The sequence below is a fragment of the Peromyscus eremicus genome, chromosome 6, assembly GCF_949786415.1.
Source record: "Peromyscus eremicus chromosome 6, PerEre_H2_v1, whole genome shotgun sequence".
NCBI lineage: Eukaryota > Metazoa > Chordata > Mammalia > Rodentia > Cricetidae > Peromyscus > Peromyscus eremicus.
Genome location: NC_081421.1, coordinates 5,015,804 through 5,021,017, shown reverse-complemented (window position 1 = coordinate 5,021,017; position 5,214 = coordinate 5,015,804). Strand labels below are relative to the sequence as shown.

The window sequence follows — 5,214 nt, the reverse complement described above, 5'->3', positions numbered from 1 at the left end:
TAGATACTTCCTGAGCCCTCTAGGTCTGGGAGAAAGCCAGATGACCCTGCAGTTTCAGAGGCAAAGACAGCTGGGCTAACAGAAAGACTCCCATGTCAAAAAAACAAAAAACAAAACAAAACAAAAAAACAATCCCCACCAAGCCCACAGGCAGCCTTGAGTGCTTTCCAGAATAAAAAAGTGGGAAGGAGGGATGCATGATTTGTTATAAATGTAGACAAAGCTTGAGGGTCAGGGACACCCACTGAGCTAAGAAGAACTAAGGAAGGATTGCATGGTCACAAGATTCTGAAAGTTTAGAAACTTACTGATGTTATCACTACCAACACTGAAGACTGCCAATCCCTTCCAAGCAAACAAGTGCTCTGTGTTAAAGTGAGATAGTCAGGCTAGAGACCCAGTTAAGATGAAGTTCAAGAAGGGACACGTTTATACAGGGTTTAATAAAAATTTCTATCGTTTTCAGTCATTCCTCTGTGCAATTGCATTGCTGCAAGCTGTGGAAGAATTTTAGGAATATTCTCCTCAATAGGTAAACCCTGTGTTACGACACTAAAAGTGGATCTGACGGTCCATTCACAATACACACCAGTTTTGTAGCACCTGGATTCAGAAACACATGGGGGGGGGGATGGAGGAAAAGACAAAGTTTACAGAGGCAAAAGCTAGATTGCAGAAAAGTTTGCCAATCATTAGACGAATGTATAAGTTGGGGTTCTCTCAAGGAACAGAACAGATAGAATCAATATATGTATGGGATTTGTTTAGTGTGGCTTACAGGTTGTGGTCCTGCTAGTCCAGCAATGACTGTCTCTCAAAGAAAGGTCCAAGAATCCAGTAATTGTTCAGTCCACGATGCTGGATGTCTCAGCTGGTCTTCAGTGTGTGATGAAATCTTGAAGACGTAGGTTCCAATGCTAATGAGAGTGAGGACAAGCTGGCAAAAAAAGTTCTTCATGTAGGCTGCCACAAGAAGGTATGATCCACACTTAGGTGGGTCTTTGGACCTCATATGGTCTGGATTTAAGGTGAGTCTTCCCACCTCAAATGATCCAGATATAAGGTGGGTCTCCTGCGCTCAGCTGATCTGGGTTGAAGGTGGGTCTTCCTAACTCCAATGATGCAATCAACTAAAAATCACAGCTATGCCCTTGGGTTTTTAGTTACTTCCAGATGTAGTCAAGGTGACAACCAAGAATAATCATCACTTAGCTGCTGCTGGGTGGCCCTCTTCCCATATCTGTCCCTGGAACCCAAAGCCACTTCTTCCTCGTGTGCTTCAGGCTTGGGTAGCAATGGCAGTGCGCTGTAACGAGTTTGGGGCTATCCTATGATCATCTTATATTCTTCCCACATGAGTTTCTCTTCTCAAACATTTGAAATCTCTCTTCATTTTGACCTTTTTTGTAGTCAAATATATATATTGATAATCTTCATTCACCCAAGCTTATGGCACCCCTCAAAATCATATGGGGTGGAGGGATCAGGAAATTTCTACATACCAAATCTATATACAAAATGAAGAAATTTCTACATACCAAAAGGAAAAAGGGATATGGATCTCAAATTCTCAAATGCACTTGGACTTCTGCTTAACCCATAGATTTCCTCAATCTACCCCTCTATGCCGAGGTCTCATAGGCAGGCTAAAAGCTGAGGGGAAGTCCTACATTCCTTGAACAAGGACTTGAGCTCTGGAAAGCCCCTGAGAATCTCATCCTTCTAACAATTCTTTTCATTTCTGAAATACCCACTATGAGAAAGAATCCAATGTAGCTGCTCAAACTTTGATGAGCAAGGCAGAACATTGAGAAGCAACTGGGTAGGGCTTGCTTATGACTTTATGTTCAGTTACACAAGGTCATTCACCTCTTTCCTTTCACATTTTTCCAGTGTAGTGATACTGTGTTCCCCAAAATATTGTGCACCCTAATAAACTTATCTGGGGTCAGAGAACAGAACAGCCACTAGGTACAGAGGCCAGAAAATGGTGGCATACATGCCTTTAATCCTAGCATTCCAGAGGCAGAGATCCCCCTGGATCTCTGTGAGTTTAAGGCCACACTGGAAACAGCTAGGCGTGGTAACAAGAGCCTTTAATCCCAGGAAGTGATGGCAGGAAGCAGAAAGGTATTTAAGGCGTGAAGATGAGGAACTAGCCTGGTTAAGCTTTTAGGCTTTTGAGCAGCAGTTCAGCTGAGATTCATTTGGATATGAAGACTCAGAGGATTCCAGTCTAAGGAAACAGGATCAGCTGAGGAACTGGCAAGGTGAGGTAGCTGTGGCTTGTTCTGCTTCTCTGATCTTCCAGCATTCACCCCAGTAACTGGCTGGGTTTGGTTTTATTAATAAGACCTGTCAAGATTCCTGCTACATTCCAGTTCCAACTTCCTGTGGTTATTCCAATAAGATTATGAAATAGACTATATAGTGCTCCTGTACATTTCACCTTCAAATAAACAGACAAATAAAAAAGAGTACACTGGCTGATGGTTTTGGCGTGGTCTGTGCCGGGACTGGAGGATGCCAGTTCATCATGTCGGCAGCTGTAGATACAGTTAATGCCACCCCCCCTCCCTGTCAGGGTCAAAAGAGATGAGTTTGGAAGAGCCAAAGAAGATGACCAGAGAAGACTGGAGGAAAAAGAAGGAGCTAGAAGAACAGAGAAGACTGGGCAATGCCCCTGCAGAAGTTGACGAAGAGGGGAAAGATATCAACCCTCATATTCCTCAGTACCTTTCTTGGGTTCCATGGTACACTGATCCATCAAAGAGACCCACTTTAAAGCATCAGAGACCACAGCCAGAGAAAAAGAAACAGTTCAGTTCCTCTGGGGAATGGTACAAGAGAGGTGTAAAGGAGAATTCTATAACTACCAAATACCGAAAAGGGGCATGTGAAAATGGTGGGGCCATGACACACAAGAAGAAAGATTGCTTTGAGAGGCCACCTAAGATTGGAGCTAAATTCACAGGCACTGACATCGCTCTGGATGAGCACATCCAGCCTCAGCTGATGTTTGACTATGACGGGAAGAGAGACCAGTGGAACGGTTACACTCCAGAAGAGCACATGAAAATTGGTGAGGAATACGCTGAAATTGACTAGGCAAAACGAACATTGAAAGCTCAGAAACTACAAGAAGAGTTAGCCTCTGGAAAATTAGTGGAACAAGCTAATTCTCCAAAACATCAGTGGGGAGAAGAGGAACCCAATTCTCAGATGGAAAAGGATCATAACAGTGAGGATGAAGATGAAGATAAGTACACGGATGACATTGACATGCCCGGGCAGAATTTCAACTCTAAGAGACGTATTACTGTTCTGAATCTCAGGATTTGTGAAGATATTGCAAAATATTTGAGAAACTTAGATCCAAATTCTGCCTATTATGATCCAAAAACTAGAGCAATGAGAGAGAATCCTTACACCAACGCCGGAAAGAATCCAGATGAAGTGAGTTACGCTGGAGATAACTTTGTTAGATACACAGGAGATACCATTTCAATGGCTCAAACACAGTTGTTTGCTTGGGAAGCCTGCGACAAGGGATCTGAAGCACATCTCCAGGCCGATCCTACAAAACTAAAGCTGCTGTAAAAGTCCTTCAAAGTCAAAAAAGAAGACTTCAAGGAGCACCAGAAAGAAAGCATCCTGGAAAAGTATGGTGGCCAAGAACACTTGGATGCCCCTCCAGCTGAGCTGTGGCTGGCCCAGACAGAAGACTATGTGGAGTACTCCAGGCATGGAACAGTCATTAAAGGCCAGGAGCGGGCTATCGCCTGCTCCAAGTATGAGGAAGACATGAAGATCCATAACCACACACACATCTGGGGATCTTACTGGAAAGAAGGCCAGTGGGGATATAAATGTCACTCATTTTTCAAGTATTCCTATTGCACTGGAGAAGCTGGGAAGGAGAGTGTTAATTCGGAGGAGTGTATTCTAAATGATGCAACTGGAGAAGAATCTGTGAAGAAACCTCAGACCCTCATGGAGCTTCATCAGGAAAACTAAAAGAAGAGAAGAAAAAGAAGAGGAAGAAACACCGGAAGAGAAGTTCGGACAGCCACGGTGAGGACAGGAAGCACGAGAAACTGAAAAAGGCACTGAATGCAGAGGAGGCCTGCCTTCTTCATGTCAAGGAGATCATGCAGATTGATGAGCAGAAGCGGCCTTACAATAGCATCTATGAAAGCCGGGAGCCCACTGAAGAGGAAATGGAGGCCTACAGAATGAAACGGCAGAGGCCAGACGACCCCATGGCCTCTTTCCTGGGATAGTAGTAACTAGTTAGGATCGAGTCCATACACAGCATGTTCATTCCAGCTCCTGCTGACTATAGATAGGAAACCTCATCTCTCTTTGTTGCAGCCTGGCATTAAAAAAGAGACTTTGGCTGTCTTCCCCTCAAGAGCATCTTGCAGAGCCTGGCACCTAAGAGTGGTAGAGGCAGAGGGATCAAGAGTTCAAGGTCAGCTGAGTGTGGTGGTACACACCTGCAATCCTAACACTCAGGAGATGTTGCTGGAGAGCTTCTCTCCAGGTCCCACCAAGCCCCACAGTCCCACAACCCACATACAAAATAATCATTCAGACGCTTATATTACTTATAAACTGTATGGCTGTGGCAGGCTTCTTGCTAACTGTTCTTATATCTTAAATTAACTCATTTCTATAAATCTATACCTTGCCACGTGGCTGGTGGCTTACCGGCATCTTTACATGCTGCTTGTCCTGGCGGTGGCTGGCGTTGTCTCCCCCTCCTTCTTCCTGTTCCCCCCATTCTCCTCTCTCCTTGTCCCACCTATACTTCCTGCCTGGTCACTGGCCAATCAGTGTTTTATTTATATAGAGCAATATCCACAGCAAGGAGATTGTGCAGGATCCACCCTTAGCTACATACCTAGCTTGAGACCAGCCTGCATTACATGAGGCTTTGTCTCAAAATAAAAGTCTGTGACTGTCCTAGGCTACAAAGCAAGATCGTCTCAAATTTAAGAAAAAAAGAAGTCATCTGTTCCATAGTTAGCTCTCTGTGTGTAGTCTTCTGGCCTCTTGTATATAGCAGCACCATGTTGGAGGCAGGTGCTCGCTCTTACAGCCAAAGCTCCAGTTCTTAAGTTACCAGCAATTCCAGTAGTGACATCACTAATAACTCAATAATTGCAGTTCTTTTATAGGATTCAGTTTTGCCTTCTAAGATTTTCTTGG

The 5,214-nt window shown here is 44.2% G+C and overlaps 1 pseudogene; it reads left to right on the top strand.

Moving 5' to 3' along the window:
* The first annotated feature begins 2,515 nt into the window (after nt 1–2,515).
* On the top strand, nt 2,516–4,374 carry LOC131912343 (pre-mRNA-splicing factor SLU7-like; annotated as a pseudogene).
* Nucleotides 4,375–5,214: the final 840 nt, after the last annotated feature.